This window comes from Chiloscyllium plagiosum, unplaced genomic scaffold (genome assembly GCF_037043375.1).
Source record: "Chiloscyllium plagiosum isolate Xiang-an unplaced genomic scaffold, Cpla_swu_hap1 HiC_scaffold_27, whole genome shotgun sequence".
Taxonomy (NCBI): domain Eukaryota; kingdom Metazoa; phylum Chordata; class Chondrichthyes; order Orectolobiformes; family Hemiscylliidae; genus Chiloscyllium; species Chiloscyllium plagiosum.
This window is the reverse complement of record NW_028270165.1, coordinates 52,915,151-52,932,766: the sequence shown is the minus strand read 5'-3', so window position 1 is coordinate 52,932,766 and position 17,616 is coordinate 52,915,151. Positions and strand designations below refer to the sequence as shown.

The 17,616-nt window shown below is 46.8% G+C and overlaps 1 non-coding gene across 1 annotated transcript; it reads left to right on the top strand.

Annotated features, from left to right (window-relative positions):
• The first annotated feature begins 2,750 nt into the window (after window positions 1–2,750).
• trnae-uuc (transfer RNA glutamic acid (anticodon UUC)) lies at window positions 2,751–2,822 on the top strand. The gene has a single exon. It is a non-coding gene; the product is annotated as a tRNA-Glu (tRNA).
• Window positions 2,823–17,616: the final 14,794 nt, after the last annotated feature.

Sequence of the window (17,616 nt, the reverse complement as noted above, 5' to 3'; positions counted from 1 at the left end):
AAACACTGAGTTCTGAACAAAAACGGTAGCACACTCAAAACGTCGGCTCTGTTTACCTTTCCACGGATGCAGCTCGACCCGTTGGCTTTCTGCAGTATTCGCCGTGTTTGAACTGATAGAAGACAATGGTAATTCTGGGCGGGAAGGTTAAATTATTAATTGAATAGTAGCTTCCTCAACGAGACTGTGCGGGCGCTGGCTGGACCTGTCTCTGTGGCGCAATTGGTCAGCGCGTTCGGCTGTTAACCGGAAGTGTTAGTGGTTCGAGACCACCCGGAGACGGGGCGTTTGCTGTTCACGCTCCTACTGCTTTTTTGGCTGCAAAGATGCGCGTTTTTAATGGTTTCAGGAAAATGTTTCCCAAACGGAAATCTTTTCCACTGAGGAAGCACAAAGGGGTTTCTGAATTGATTGAATTTCTAACGTAAAGGAATGCGGATGCTGACAGTCCGAGACAGAAAGCGAAACTGCTGGAGCAACTCAGTAGTTTTGGATGTTCCTGGATGAGGTAAAAAAAGTTCTGAAATGTCTCTGATTCTCTTTCTACAGATGCTGCCTGACCTGCTGAGTTGCTCCTGCAATTTCTGGTTTTGCTTTTAACTGAACGTCCATTTCATCTTTCGGGATGAAGCACCCAGAATCGCCATTTGCAGATATTTAACCCTTTCGAAAACTGAGAAGTGATTGGATTCAAACAAACTCTGCAATGATTTACTCTTTCTCAGCTCCACGGGCAGAGAGACCTGCGAAATGAAGCTGTCAGTGTGGTTCTGTATTGGTGGGCAGAGTGGTGAATGCGATGGACATGAAATCCATTGCGGGTTCCCCACGCAGGTGTGAACCCTGCCGACTACAGTTGAGAACTGTCGTCAGAAAGAAAGGGAGATTGTTTCACGGATTTTTAAAGATGCAAATCAGTGGAGGGGTTTAAATATTTCAATCACATTGGGACTGATCGGGAATCTGCAACCCACTGCCTGTCAGGGAGGAACAAGCAGATATCCCCAGAGCTGCTTTTGAGGATATGAGCCAAGTGTTTGGAAATGAGACTAGAACAGTGAGGGGCGTGAAGTCGTGGTCGAAATGAGGCAGGCACCTGAGGACAAAGGTGTTTTATTTGCCAGTGAAAGATACTGCTTCACAAAGTTGGGTCGATGGAAGGGAAGCAGTGATGGTGATTACCTTTGGCTGTTCACCTTGTGAATGTTCCCATTGCTGTGCATGTCCGTATAACGTCAGAACTCTGCAGCATGGCGGCGTCAGGTCCGCACAGTGCCAGGGGCGCAATGGATGACGCATGTGACTCCACCTACATGTTTGAAATGCAGCTCACAGCTTCTTCACACACCCCAATTAATCTTTCTCATTGTCCTGAAGCCGGCATACGGTTTGAATTCCTGATCTGCAGGAACGAGACTCTTTTCACTGTCTCGCGTCAGTAAGTGTCCCTGAGAACATCAGAGTCACGTCACAGCGCTGTCAGAGGAGGGGAAGCTGAAAGAGCCCCACACGCTGCTCACGGGCACATTTCACTTTCCCCAACTCACCGCCCCAACCACTGCGGCTCCTGGGAGTGGAAAGGGAAGAAACGCCAAAACCCAGTCTCAGCTTTGTAAATCTTCAGGAAATAAGAAAACTGATTATCCCTTCCGGTCTTCCATCCTGGCCTGACAGCGTTGATTTTAAATGGCTGTCCAGTTAGTGCCGATTCGTTTTGGCTGAAAAAATCTTCCTTATCTCATCCCAGCATTTCTTGCCACAGAGAACTGTGCGGCAGAGTTCATGTATTTCCTTGTATGGTATTTTGTAAAGAACATTCGTTTGCGGGTTGTTTGTATAGGGTATTTAAGGTTCACTAGCCGTTGTTTAATGCTGAGAGGGTTGAGTTATCTGGAAATCATTTCACAGATGTCTTTAATGTAAAGTAATGTGGCTAGGGTTTCTGCAGACGTTGTGTCTGCTAGTGTCAGTTTGTTGATGTGAAATCGTCACACTGGGTTTATTGGGTAGGCAAAAGTGGGGACTGCAGATGCTGGAAACCAGAGTTTAGATCAGAGTGGTACTGGAAAGGCACAGCAGGTCAGACAGCTTCCGAGGAGCAGGAAAATCGACATTTCGGGCTTAAGCCCTTCATCAGGAATAGAGGCAGGACGCTTCCAGGGATGGCGAGATAAATTGGGGGGTGCTGGGCCGAAGGTAGCAAAGAGTACAATAGGTGAATGGGGGTGGGGATGGAGGTGACAGGTCAGAGAGGAGGGTGGAGCGAACAGTTGAGAAGGGAGATTGGCAGGTAGGACAGGTCATGAGGACAGCGCTGAGCTGGAAGGTTGGAACTGAGGTAAGGTGGGGGGAGGGGAAATGAGGAAACTGGTGAAGTCCACATTGATGTCCTGGGGTTGAATTTATCCGAGGCGAAAGGTGGGCGTGCTTCCTTCAGGCATCGGGTGGGGAGTGAGCGGCGATGGAGGAGGCCCAGGACCTGCATGTTCTCGGCAGAGTGGGAGGGGGGTTGAAATGTTGGGCCAGAGGGTGATGGGGTTGATTGCTGCGGGTGTCGTGGAGATGTTCCCTCAAGCGCTGTGACTTGACACTGCGAGGAGTCTCCAGTCTCCCCAATGTAGAGGAGACCGCATCGGGAGCAATGGATACAAGCAATGACATTGGTGGAAGCCTTCTCACGATCGTGGCCCAGGTTCGATTTCCGGGCAGGGAAGCAATTTACATTAGAGCTGTGAGGTGGCACTGCTGTCTCCCTGGTGGTCTAGTGGTTAGGATTCGGCGCTTTCACCGCTGCGGCCCGGGTTCGATTCCCGGTCAGGGAAATGTTTCTCTGTGAATCGTTTGCCTACCCATTCTCCTTAAAAGCGCTGTACAGTTCCTTATTGGCCTTCGTCGTTACTGGCTACTGCAGTGTGTCGTGCCTCGTTGAAATAGTGTCCTGATTCAGCTTGTTTGTATGTGTAGGGATCATTGCTTCTGTAGCTAAGTACTTGGTTCGTGTGTGTTGTTTTCCTGTAGACGCTGTTTTGAATTTACCATTGACTGTTCGCTCTACTGTGACATCTAGAAATGGCACTTTGTTGTTGTTCTCTTCTTTTGTGAATTTTATGCCAGTAAGGATATTGTTGATGGTGTTGTAGGTTTCCTCTAATTTACTTCATTTTTTGATGACAAAAGTGTCATCACTGTGGCGGACACAAAGTTTGGTTTGGATCGTTGGAAGGGCTGTTGGTTTGAGACTGCATTATTGCTTCTGCTAGGAATCCTGATACTGGTGGTTTCATGGGTGTTTCGTTGATTTGTTTGAGGCTTGTTACTGAATATGAAGTGGGTGGTTAAGGCACAGTTCCACGAGCTGGATAGTGCTATCTTTGCTGATGAAGTTGGTGCTGTGTTTGTGTCTTTGGTTCTTCGAGTAGTGTCTCCAGTTTTCTTTGGCCACGTTGATGGGAATGGATGTTAACAGGGCTGTTATGTCAAAGGACAGCATTATTCCATCCTCTTCTAACTTAGTGTCTTTGGTGTTCAGGAATTCTTGGATGGAGAAAATGGAGTGGCGTGAATCTTCGACTTGGTGTTCTAGTCTTCAGTGGAGGCCTTTGACTAGTCTGTATATTGGTGTTCCAAGTAGTGAGACTATGGCCTGAGGGGGGCTCCTGGTTTGAAGAGGAGGAGAACAACAACAAAGTGCCATTCTTAGATGTCACAGTAGAGCGAACAGTCAATAGGGAACTTCACACTAGCGTCTACAGAAAAACAACACACGCAAACCAAGTGCTTAACCACAGAAGCAATCATCCCAACACCCACAAACGAAGCTGCATCAGGACATTATTTCAATGAGCCACTACGCACTGCATGTAGAGGATTATAAAATCATGAGGGATACGGATGAGGTGAACAGCAGGTGTCCTTTCCCTCAGCTGGGGTTTTCAGGATCAGGGAGCAAATATTTTGAGGTGAGTAGAGAAAGATTTTATAAAGACAGGACAAGGATCGTTTTTTAAGAGAGTGGCCTGAGTGCAGAATGAATGTCCAGAAGAAGTCATAGAGTCATAGAGATGTACAGCACAGAAACAGACTGTTTGGTCCAACTTGTCCATGCCGACCAACTATCCCAAAACAATCTAGTCCCACCTGACAGCGCACGACCCCATATCCCTCCAAACCCTTCCTATTCATACACCTAACCAAATGCCTTTTAAATGTTGCAATCGTACTAGACTTCACCACTTCCTCTGGCAGTTCATTCAATAAACGTACAATCCTCTGCGTGAAAACGTTGCCCCTTAGATCTCTTTTGTATCTTTCCCCTCTAATGCTAAACCCATGCCCTCTCGTACTGGACTCCCCCACCCCAGGGAAAAAGACTTTGTCTATTTATCCTATCCATACCCCTCATGATTTTATACACGCAGAGTTACAACGTTTGGATAAGTACATGAATATGAAAGGTTCGAAGGTTTATGGGCAAACACTGGTAGGTGGGACGAGTTTAGTTTGAGAACATACTCAGCATGGACGAGTTGGATGAAGGGTCTGTTCAGTGCTGTCATACTCTGTGACTGACCTGTACTGGTCTTAAAACCATTTTCTTACCTCCCCCCATAACAATCCACTTCTTTGTTGTTCAAAACTCAGATGAATTTACCCTTGAATATGTTCAATGACCCCACTTCTGAACTGAATTCCTCTTCGTAATATACCACTTGCCTCGCTCATTGCCTGCTGCATCTGCCCGACAACTGGCATTGACTGGAATGGAGGGACTCTGACACCCCTTTATACATCCACACATCATTCCTGATGAAGGGCTTGTGCCCGAAACGTTCACTGTCCTGCTCCTCAGATGCTGCCTGACCTGTTCTGCTTTTCCAGTGCCACATTTTTCGACTTTCACCTCTAGTCCTCACTTTCTCCACATTCCAATATATCACCATTTAAACAATGCACTGCTTTTTTTTTAAACAGCCAAGGCTATAACTACACATTGCGGCACTGCACTTGCCATGTGTTTGCCAATTGAGATACAGACCTGGACCAACTTCGGGAAGAGGCAAAACACTGAGTTCTGAACAAAAACGGTAGCACACTCAAAACGTCGGCTCTGTTTACCTTTCCACGGATGCAGCTCGACCCGTTGGCTTTCTGCAGTATTCGCCGTGTTTGAACTGATAGAAGACAATGGTAATTCTGGGCGGGAAGGTTAAATTATTAATTGAATAGTAGCTTCCTCAACGAGGAAAATGTTTCCCAAACGGAAATCTTTTCCACTGAGGAAGCACAAAGGGGTTTCTGAATTGATTGAATGTCTAAAGTAAATGACTGCGGATGCTAACAGTCCGAGACAGAAAGCGAAACTGCTGGAGCAACTCAGTGGGTTTGGCTGCACCTGGATGAGGAAAAAAAAAGTTCTGAAATGTTGTCTCTGATTCTCTTTCTACAGATGCTGCCTGACCTGCTAAGGTGCTCCTGCAATTTCTGTATTTCTTTTTAAGTGAACGTCCATTTCATCTTTCAGACTCGCCATGTGCAGATATTTAACCCTTTCGAAACCTGTGAAATGATTGGATTCAAACAAACTCTGCAATGATTCACTCTTTCTCAGCTCCACAGGCAGAGAGATCTGGGAAATGAAGCTGTCAGTGTGGTTCTGTATTGGTGGGCCGAGAGGTGAATGCGATAGACATGAAATCCATTGCGGTTTCCCCACGCAGGTGTGAACCCTGCCGACTACAGTTGAGAACTGTCGTCAAAAGGAAAGGGAGATTGTTCCACGGCTTTTTTAAAGATGCAAACCAGTGGAGGGGTTGAAATATTTCAATCACATTGGGACTGATCGGGAATCTGCCACCCACTGCCTGTCAGGGTGGAACAAGAGATACCCGCAGAGCTGCTTTTGAGGCGATGAGCCAAGTGTTTGGAAATGAGACTCGAACAGTGAGGGGCGTGAAGTCGTGGTCAAAATGAAGCAGGCACCTGAGGACAACGGTGTTTTATTTGCCAGTGAAAGATACTGTTTCACAAAGTTGAGTCGATAGAAGGGAAGCAGTGACGGTGATTATCTTTGGCTGTTTACCTCTACCTCAAAAATTCGGCAGAATTTTAAAGTCACGAGGAAAAGAAGTAAAAGTGACATTAGGAAGAACGTTTTCGTACAGGGAGTGGTTAGGGTCAGTAAGTCCCTGTATGTCATTGACAAAGAGTAAGATTCAATGGGCACAAAAGGGAATTCGGTGGTCACGTTCAGATGTGCAGATTTACGCTGAGAAGGCGAGAGAATGAAACGAATCGAGACACACGTTTACTTAAGTGTAGAACCAGCAGAGCGAAGGTGGGCCGCATGGCCTCCGTCTGCGCTGTGACACATGTTGTGATTCAGTGTGAAATCACAGTTCGACCAACAGAATGTGGGAATTTAGAAAGAAGTTTATATTTACACAGCCTCCATACGTCCGCGAAACAGCATATTACACGACAGCAGTGGAGGTCTTTGACATCAGGCTCGAACGTGCCTGCCGCGTGCAAGACGAAAACCTGAAGTGTTCTGTGGAAGGTGTGCCGCGTGTGGCAGCAGAGTGGCGCAGCGGGAGCGTGCTGGGCCCATAACCCAGAGGTCGATGGATCGAAACCATCCTCTGCTATTGTTCTACGTCACCTCGAGTAAGATCACCTTAAGATTGGTGCTCTTTTCTGCAAGTTGCATTCACTTACCAAATGTCGCATATCGATGCACTCGTCAAATCAAGTGTCCTGATTTTAGAGGTCTCAGTGGTATTCTGGTATTCGTCTGTTTCCTCTGAACTGAATCGCAAACCCAGTTCTCTGCGATGCCAATCAGCTGTTAAAGTTGAAACACATGCCTTGCGGTTTTGTCCATTCCTTGCAGCAATTCGCCACCCTGGTTCAGACGAGAATGACAAGCATGTCAGAAACCGCATCACGACTCAGACATAGCCCCCTACTATTAGGACGGATACCACCGATTGTGAATAACCTCAGAGAGAGAGAGAAGTGACAGACAGTCGCCGTGGACGCGATGGGCTGAACGGCTTCTGTCTGCGCGAGAATGATGCTACGTGTTTATGCCGTCCCACTGCCTGTCTCTGGGACAGAGAGGCTGAGGGAGCAAAACTGCTTCATTTTTAACCGTCCCTTCCATGTTGGACTGCCTGCAGTCCCTCAGCTCAGGGCCGTGGGGATGACTCTCAGTGAGTGAAGGTTTCACTTGGAATTCTCTTCATCTGGGACACTTGGGGCTCAGATGTTAACTGCTGCGCGGTTGCAGCAAAGAAAGCGATGCCCACTTTGCAATAGACTTTCCGTAAGATTACTGCGTGAAGACGATTTCTGAACACCAAGAAGGCTGCACAACAATGTGAATTTACCTGAGCGAAGAGTCCTCGGTGTCCATTTCTTTCTGTCCTGCCAGCACAGCATCATTCTATCTCTCCGATAACAGACCCTTGGAGAAAGTTCACAATCAAAGTTGTTCATGTTCCCCGCATTAATGTAACTGACACCTCTCACCCCAAGGGTTTCAGAGAGAGAGAGAGAGAGAGCAGAAGAGCGAATGGACTCTACCCGCCCCCCACCCTACACCCCGTCCCACCCCCCAGAACAACGTGCAAGTAGAAATAAAATGGTTTAATTATCCACCAGTGGAGATAGTCCAGTTCCTGGAGATGAGACAAAGTGGCCATTCTGCCCCGGGGACAGAATGACAAGCAGATGTTCTGGAAACGCTTTGCTGCTTGCAATTCTTGGAGCAATGTGGAATGTACTTCACACTGAGCAAGGTTCAGCTGGCTCAGAGTCTCCGATGTACATTGCTGTGTTTGCCGCCAGCTCAGAGAGAGAACAATAGAAAGGACGTAGGAGTGAATAACGATCCGCGTGAGAGGGCGAATAACTGTTAATGGAGACTGTTGGCGGCTAACAATACGTAGTGTGTCATAGCAGACGAGGTGATAACAAGGAGTCGTTTGTGTGGTAGGGGTCAAGGACATGGGGGAGTTCAGGCCCTAAAGTGATGGAACTCGATATTGAAGACCGGAGGGCTGTACGGTCACCAAGTGGAACATGAGGTGTTGTTCTTTCATCTGGAGCTAGAGCACAGCTGCAAGCCTGAGACAGAGATGTTGGCCAGGGAACAGGGTGATGTGTTAAAGTGGCAGGCAACCGCAAGGTCAGGGCCTTTTTTCCGCGGGCAAAACCGGGATGTTCTGCGAAGCAGTCACCCAGTTTATGCTTCATGCTACATTGGGGAAACGACACTGTGAGCAGCGAATGCAGTGGACTAGGTTGTGACAAAAGTGCTGCTTCACCTGGCAGGTATGTTTGAGCCCTTGGATATTCAGGAGGGAGCAGGTAAATGGGCAGGTGTTACACATTCGGCGGTTGCAGGGGAAAGTGCCTTGGCACCACGGGAGGTGGGTGTGGGGTGTTGCGAGTGAAGGAAGAGTGGAACCGAGGTGGAACCCCTGGCACAACGGGTGCGTGTTGGGACCATAACCCAGCTGAGAAAGCATTCTCTCCTATTCACTCAATGTCGTCTTTAGCAGCTTTCCGGTATAACAGCGCTCTGTTCTGCACCTCGCCTTCTAATATGCTTCCGAAAAAAGCTTGGACATAAATATTTCCCAGTGATATACTGGCCCAATGTTGAATTATCTGCCAGTGGAGAGAGCCCGGTTCCTGGGGACGGGACAAACAGCAGCAGGGAGACTGAATGAGAAGCAGTTGTTCAGGAAACTCTTTGCCGCTTGCAATTCTCAGAGCAATCTCAAATGTATTTCATACTGAGCAAGTCTCAGGTCGCGCAAGCGGTGTGGGGCGCTAGCAGCGTGCCGGCTCTCTGGCTCGTTGGTCTAGGCGTATGTTTCTCGCTTAGGGTCCTTTACTATGCCGAATTGCGAGAGGTCCCGGGTTCAAATCGCGGGCGAGTCCGCGTTTTTTAACTTGACTTGTGCAAAACTGCCTGATTAATTTTCTCAAAAAACGCCTTCGTGAAACGAGGTTGGGCTGTCTGGATTACGAATGAGGCGGAAAACAGGGAAGTGAAATGGTTCGAGATAGTGTTCAACAGGTTGACGTGAGTGGTGCAGTGTTTGAGGAATGTCAGCAATCAAGGTAGATTGGAAAATTGGGACAGCTCTCCTCGGAGAACCGAACTTTTCCAAGTCATGAGGGACCCAGAAACAGGAAATAATGTTGTGAAAATGCTCCCACACCTGAAAGGATCCTCAACGATTCGGCAAGTGGAAAATGAGGTGTTGTTCTTTCATCTGGAGCTCGAACACTGCTCCAAGCCTGAAACAGAGATGTTGGCCAGGGAACAGGGTGATGTATTAAAGTGTCAGGCAACCGCATGGTCAGGGCCTTTTTAGTGAAACTGACACCTCTTACCCAAGTGATTCAGAGAGAGGGAGACAGCAGAAGAGCAGGTGATTGGAGACAGCGCTGAACAGGTTGTCGTGAATTGTGCCGTGTATGAGGAATGTCAATAATGAAGGCAGATTGGAAAGTTGGGACAGCTCTCCTTGGAGACAGAAGTTTGAAATCTGGCCCAGTTGACGTTTTACAAGACATGAGGGGTTTAGACAGAGAAAATAATATAGTGAAAATGGCACCACGCCTGAAAGGATCGCTAACAATTAGGCAGTGTCTCGAGGAGAGGAAGTAAAAATAACATTATGAAGAACGTTTTCGTGCAGAGAGTGGTTAGGGTCAGATTTACGCAGTTGCGCTGGCACCATTGTGGAGCTCTGAGTTGTCTTGTCCTGTTCTGTCGGTGTGTTCTGATCTCAAGTGTGAAACCTCTTCCCTCAGATGGTGAAGTTGAAACACATGACTTGCTTTTCTTTGTCCATTTCCTGTGGTAAAGAAACAGACGCCCGTGTAACAAAAGACTTTCTGCAGGATTGCTGTGTCAAGACAAATTCTGAACACCAAACAGGCTGCACAAGCAGGCACTCATATCAATTTACCTGAGGGAAGAGTCTCCGGTGTCCATTTCTGTCTGTCCCGATAGCACATCACCTTGCCATTTCTCCGACAACAGACCTTTGGAACAAGTTCAAAGTTGCCATTTGATGCATTCGTGTCAATGACGTCTCCTACCCCAAGTGATAGTGAGAGAGAGCAGAAGAGCGAATGGGCTCTTCCTTCCACCAGCACAGCTTGCAAATAGAAACAAAATGGTTCAATTATCCGCTACTGGAGAGAGCCCGGTCCCTGGGGACGGGACAAACAGCAGGGTCCTGGGAGCAGGAGACAGACTGAGAAGCAGATGTTCTTGAAACTCGTTGCGGCTTGAAGTTCTGGGAGCAATGTACAATGTATTTCGTACTGAGCAAGTCTCAGCTGCTTCTGGAGCTGACTGCGTCCATGGCATGTGGCTCGTTGGGCTCAGGGTATCAACAGATTGACGTGAATGGTGCCGTGCCTGAGGAGTGTCAGTTCTGAAGGTAGATTGGAAAGTTGGGACAGATCTCCTTGGACCTGTAGTTGCTGTGGAGGAGGATCATAAGACACAGAATATAGAATAAAAGATTATAGTGTCATGTAACATAAATGATATATTGAAGAAACCTAGATTGCTGTTGAGTCTTTCATGTTTTAAAACGGGTTGTAGATTTCGGTTCATTAATCTGTAAATCCCAGAACTTTTTAAAAATCACATTCTCCAGGTAACTTAAGGTTCTATAAAAGGAGGTGACACCTCAGGTCAGACAATGCATGAAAGCTGTGAGGGTAGGGTCTATCTGTATCCTAATCTTGAGTGAGACTGGTTCTATTTCCAAATATATAATTCTGCAAACGCAGATTCACCCCAAAGACTTCTATATGTGAGTGCATGCATGAGAGAGAGCGTGTGTGTGCGTGTGCATGCTGGGTACAGTGTGTGTGTGTGTGTGATGGAGTATAAGTATGTGAGATGGTGTATGCGTAAGGTTGAGTGTGGGGATGTATTACTGTGTGTCTGAGAGAGAGCATGTCTATCAGAGAGGGTCTGCACGAGCGTGTGAGTATGTTAGAGAGTGCGCTTGTGTGTGTGAGAGTGTATTGTGTAGCTGGGTCTCCTGTAGTGTGATGTGAACCCAGGGTCTCGGCTGAGGCCATTATCATGTGTTCTAAACTTGGCTATCAGCCTCTGCTCGGCCACTAGATCAAAGAGGGCTGACGCACGAGAAAGGACGGGCGGGGGCACTGGTGGTGGTGAAGAAGGGAGAGAAATGGAGAGGAGACAGAGGTTGGGGAGTAGAGAATGACTGGGGTTCAGAGGGTTGGGGAGAGAATCGGGTTGCAGTGTGAAGAAGGGAGAAAGGGCGGGGCAGTGGGTGGGGAGAAAATGGACAAGGGGCAGAATAGGAAGCGAAAGACAGCACAAATCCCACCTTCCCCAGGACTGGTGTCAGTGTCCCACGAACTGGAACCCACTCGTCCCACAGCAGATTTGGGGCAAACATTTCTCAATATACGCATGGCTAAGGCATATCATCCCTGCAGGTCATTCACACCAACCTTCCCAACAGCATCCCACCCAGACACACTCGATTACGCTACAGCCCTGCAGTTCCCCATGGCTATTTTCTGATGAAGGGTTTTGCCCAAAACGTCGATTCTCCTGCTCCTCAGATGCTGCCTGACCTGCTGTGCTTTTCCAGCACACACTCTCGACCCTAATTTCCAGCATCTGCAGTCCTCACTTTCGCCCTGTAAGGGGTGAATGTTATATTCCGAGTCTTTTAAATCTTTTTAAAATCTTTTCCCCTCACCCTAAACCTATACCCTGTAGTTTTGCAATACCTCTACCCTGGGGAAACGACAGAAACGTTGAGCAGACAGTCAAAATGCAAAAGTAATACCATGTCTAGGCACAGGGGAAAAAGATTTCGACTAAATTTGCTTTGGTATTTTTCTCTCGTATTCGCATTTGGACACTTAAAATTTGTCATGATGTGGAGGTGCCCGTGTTGGACTGGGGTGTACGAAGTTAAAAATCACACAACACCAGGTTACAGTCCAATCGGCTTGTTTGGAAGCACTAACTTTCGGAGCGCCGCTCCTTCATCAGGCGGTTGCGGAGTATACGATCATAAATTCTGTGTCTTACGATCTTATACTCCACAACCACCTGATGGAGGAGCAGCGCTCTGAAAGCTAGTGCTTCCAAACAAGCAGATTGGACTGTAACCTGGTGTTTTGTGATTTTTAACTTTAAAATTTGTAACAAATTCCTGCACACTGAGCATGCTCCGCGGTGTCAGCAAGCACTGCGCATGACCGCCAGTGTCAGCAAAGCACTGCGCATATTCCTTGGTGCCCGCAGAAACTGCGCGTCAGCTCCTTTCCATGGACCAATGGAGAACCTTGGAGGACCGGAAGGAGACTGGTCCTCCTGCCAATCAGAGCCGGCCATTGTCGAAATGTGGAGGTTGGACCGTGAGCTCTGAAGCTGCTGCTGCTCCTTTCTCTGTGAACTTCACCCCAGACTGTGACTTCCTTCCTCTGTCTAACTTTCGTGAGTACAACAGTCTGTTTCTCACCACTTTTTCCATTTTTTGTTTCATTCTGGGGTTCAATTGTTAACTTGAAAGGAAAGAGTGAATCGGGGGGCGGCGGGGGAATAAATTCTGGAAAAGTTGATCCAGGTCTGTGTCTCAGTTTGCAAACACATGGCAAATGCAGTGACACAATCTATAGCCTTTGATGTTTAAAAAAAACGCAGAGAGGAGGCGCATTGTTTAAATGGTGATATGTTGAGATGTGATGAAAGTGAGATGATGGAGATCAGAGTTGAATATTGTGGCGCTGAAAAAGCACAGCAGGTTAGGTAGCAACTGAGGAGGAGGAGAGTCAATGTTTTGGGCATGAGCCCTTCATCAGGAATGATGTGTGGATGGACAAAGGGGCCTCAGCGTCCTTCTACACCAGTCACTGCCAGTTGTCAGACAGGAGCAGCAAGCAATCAGCAAGGCAAGTGGTATATTAGCAAGAGAAGCTTCGAAATCCTCATTTCCCCTTTCTCCACCTCATCCTAGTTTCTAACCTCCAGCAACACTGTCCCCTTGACTTGTCTGGACTTGTCCGACCTGCCTAGCTCCTTTTCCACCTATCCATTCCACCCTCTCCTCCCTGACCTATCACCTTCATCTCCTCCCCCACTGACCTATTGTACTCTATGCTACTCTATCTCCACCCCCACCCTCCTCTAGCTTATCTCTCCACGCTTCAGGCTCTCTGCCTTTATTCCTGATGAAGGGCTTTTGCCCGAAATGTCGATTTCGAAGCTCCTCGGATGCTGCCTGAATTGCTGTTCTCTTCCAGCACCACTGATCCTGAATCTGGTTTCCAGCATCTGCAGTCATTGTTTTTATCCTATTAGCAAGAGAAGTTGAGTTCAGAAGTGGGGATGTCTTCCTGCAGTTAGGTCAATCATTGAATGTATTCAAGGCTGAGTTCATTTGACTTTGAAGAACAAAGAAGTTGGGGAAGGTAAGAAAATGGTTTTAAAGACCAGTATAGAACAGTTACAGTCATACAGCACAGAAACAGACCCTTCAGTCCAGCTAGTCCATGCTGACTGTGTTCTGAAACTAAACTAGTCCCACCTGCCAGTGTTTGGCCCAGACTCTCTGAACCTTTCCTATTACAATTGCAACATTTAAGAGGCATTTGGATGGGTATATGAATAGGAAGGGTTTGGAGGGATATGGGCCGGGTGCTGGCAGGTGGGACTAGATTGGTTTGGGATATCTGGTCAGCATGGACGGGTTGGACCGAAGGGTCTGTTTCCATGCTGTACATCTCTATGTACTTATCCAAATGTCTTTTAAACACTGTAACTGTACCTGCATCCATCACCTCCTCTGGACATTAATACCACATGAGAACTATTTTCTGTCTTAAAATAAAAAGGTGCCCCTCATGTCTTTTTAAAATATTTCTCCTCTCATCTTCAAAGTTTGCTCCCTAACCTTGAAACACCTATCCCAGGGAAAGAATACCTGATTTTCACCTCATCGATACCCCTGAAGATTTTATAATCCTCTCTAAGGTCATCTCTCAACCTCCGATGCTGCAGTGAAAAAAATCCCACCCTGTCCACCTAGATGCCGGTATATTTATATCCAGTTATGAACTGTTCAATGTTGGTGCCGACTGAAAGACCAAATGACCTATTCCTGCTCCAAATTCTCTCACCCTGTGTCCAGGACAGCAAGAGACCATATGACAAAGGTGCAGAAATTAGGCCATTCAGCCCATCAGATCTACTCCACCATTCAATGACAACTGATACGTTTCTCAACCCCATTTTGAAGTTTTGATTTTGGAAAGGCAGATCAGGGAAGGATCTGCGAAGTTAATGGGGAGTGTTGTTGACCAAAGATACCTTGGAGAGCCGGTTCATAGTTTCTTGAAAGTGGAGTCACAGGTAGACAGGATTGCGAAGGAGGTGTTTGGTATGCTTGCCTTTATAGGTCAGTGTCTTTCAATACAGATTTTGGGAGGTCATGTTGCCCCTGTACTGGACATTGATTCAGCCACTTTTGGAATACTGCATTCAGTTCTGGTTACCCTGCTACAGGAAAAGTGCTGTGAACCTTTGACAGGGTTTGGCAAAGATTTACAAGGTTGGAGGTTTGAGCTATAGGGAGAGGCTGAATAAGCCGGGGCTGTTTTCCCTGGAGCATTGAAGGCTGAGGGGTGACTTTATAAAGGTTCATATGGAACATGGATAGGGTGAATAGCCAAAAACATTTCCACATAGTAGGGAAGTCCAAAACTAGAGGGCATAGATTTGAGGTGAGAGGGGAAAGATTTAAATGGAACCATATGGACAACTTTCTCACACAGAGAGTGATGCAAGCATGGAATGAGCTGCCAGAGGACGTGGTGGAGGCTGGGAAAATTACAGTATTTTAAATGGCATCTGGTAACAGGGTGAATTGAGAGGGATATAGGCTAAGTGCTGACAAATGTGACTATGCTAATTTGGGATATCTGGTCAGCACAGACAATTTGGACTGAAGGAAAGCAGAAGTATTATTGTGAAGACTGGACTTTCAGAGCAGCTTCCAAAGATATTTTGTCCTTACGCTGGGAGTAGAGCTAAAATGAAATCTTTCATTTGCGAGATGGCAACTGATTAAGTGAGGATATCCAGGATTTTGATGGAATATGGGAATTTGTTGCAATGTGGGGTTGAAGTGTTTTAAGTAAAGTGTCCTGAGTGGGAAGCCTAGTGAAGGGTTGCAGTGGGTTTTTGTTTTAAACTGCTCATTTCTTTGAGCCCTCAACAATGTACTTCCAATGCTGTGCATCAGAAGGAGCGGTGAATCAGTAACTGGTATCATCAGAAGCCTTACGGTTTTCAGTACTGCAGGTATTGCATTGTTGCATCAGCATTGTAAAGGTTACTGGCAGCAGTGGGAGGTGTGGGCTGTATTCACTGGAAGCGATGAAGCAGTTAGATAACACACATATGAGAGGGCAGGGTGGGACTTGTCTTCCAATTTGCAGAAGTTGGGAGGTTCTGGGAGTTCTGGTTCTGGGCAAACACAACTGCAGTAAATCATAGAAGCCCTACAGTGTGGAAGGAGGCCATTCAACCCATCAAGTCCACACTGACCCATCGAACAGCTTGCCACCCAGACTCACCCTATCTCGTCGTTTCTGCTGGTGGGTTAGACTAGGTAACAAGATTAGGGGTAGGTTTAAGGCAGAGGAGGAGGGACTACGTTTCCTGGAGAGTGGTGAATCTATGGAAGTCTTTGCCCAAGAAAACAATAGAAGCAGGCATATTCAAGACACAGTTCGATGGGATTTTGGATGGTAGGTGAATTTAGGGTAGTCAGGATAATGCTGGTAAGTGGAGCTGAGATGATGGATAGATCAGCCATGATCTGAAAGAATGGCGGAGTAGGCTCGATGGGCCAAATGGCCTCTTTCTGCACTGCAGGGATTTTATGATTGCTTCATATGGTGTATATCTGATATTCGCTGTTGTACAAGCTGCATGGCTATGATTTTTCACCTTCTAATATAGTAATGGAATTACATCCTGTATTTCTTGTATTCATTTTTATTTTAACAGGTCAGCAGGAAGTCTTTCAGCAACTTTACTGGCTTTCTTTCCTGAAGCAGCCTTGACATTTCATTTTCATATCCTTCATTCAGCTCCATTTCCAGCACCTTTGTAGGAAGGTTGTTCCAGGTCATTGTCACCTAAATGAAGTTTTCCTCTTTATATACTTAATGCTATCTGGCTGAATGAGGGTTTTCAGGTTTCTGTGTCATGAATAATATATGATCAGCAGGTATCTGGCAATCTAAGGAATTGTCACCGATGTTATGTTCATTTGACTGTACTGACCGTGACTTATTTCATGGTTTTATTTGCAGGAAGACATGGGGAAAGGAATCTGAAACCAAAAGATACATCAGCTTCTGACAGAGTTATTTGATTCATTGGGACTTGAATATCAGCAGCCATTCCAGTCGAGAAGAAATGTTTGCTTTTGTCTGCTTGGACACTGGTGTGGCAGGAAGAATACTGATACACCCGAATGAGGGAGGTTCAGTGTGGTGACCGTGAAAAGTACAGGACTTCACACCATTTACTCAGCTTGGAGGATCAAAGAGGCCGTTCACTTGCTCTCTGTGCGGGAAGGGCTTCATCCGCTCCTCCCACCTGCAGAGACATTCGTGAGTTAACCTCCCATCGCAGGGGGATTGAAGGAGCTTCGGCCGAGTGCCATTATCGACTGCATTAATACCCAGTTCTGGGGACTCCCGGGTTTGAATCTCACCATAGCAGATGGCGGATTTGGAGTTCAGTCAGAAATCTGGAGTTCAGAATCTCATTATGAAACCATTTTCGGGGAACAAACACCCCAATCTGATTCACTCATGCTTTAGGGGAGGAACCTGCCGATGTGGGAAAGGATTCACTCAGTCGTCCCAGCTGCATCCTTTCCCTGGTCTGGCCAATATGTGACTCCAGACCCACAGCAGTGTGGTTGACTCTTGACAGACCATCTGCAAATGCGCGGGGAGAATCTTACTTGCATACAGGCTATGGTTTGCAATTGCTGAGTGAAGCAATACTTCCTCAGGCTGCACCAAGGATCGAATTACAAAGGGACAACTCAGGTGACCACTAGAGAAGAAAGTGGGATGCAGGGGATTGTGTGTGTGTGTGTGTGTGTGTTTTAAAAAAAAACGCTACTTTTTGTGCACCTTTTTGCTGTGACGATCTGAAGCTGCAACAAAGTTGGGTCCCAACAAAAGTTACCTGAACTTACCGTCAGACTCAGACATTGAAGGCTATGAGATCCAACAGGTTTTTCTTTTAAAGCTGCTAATTTCTTTCAATCTCCGGCGCGAGGTTTCCAATGTCTTATATCAGAAGGAGCAGTCAATGTGTAGCTCGTATTATTAGAATTGTACATTTTTCAGGACTGATGGTTCATTGTTTCCTCAGCATTGTAATGTTTACTGGCAGCAGTGGGAGGGGTGGGCTGTTTTCAATGGAAACATAGTTAAAAATCCAGTTATAGTCCAACAGGTTTATTTGGAAGTACTAGCTTTCGGAGTGTTGCTCCTTCG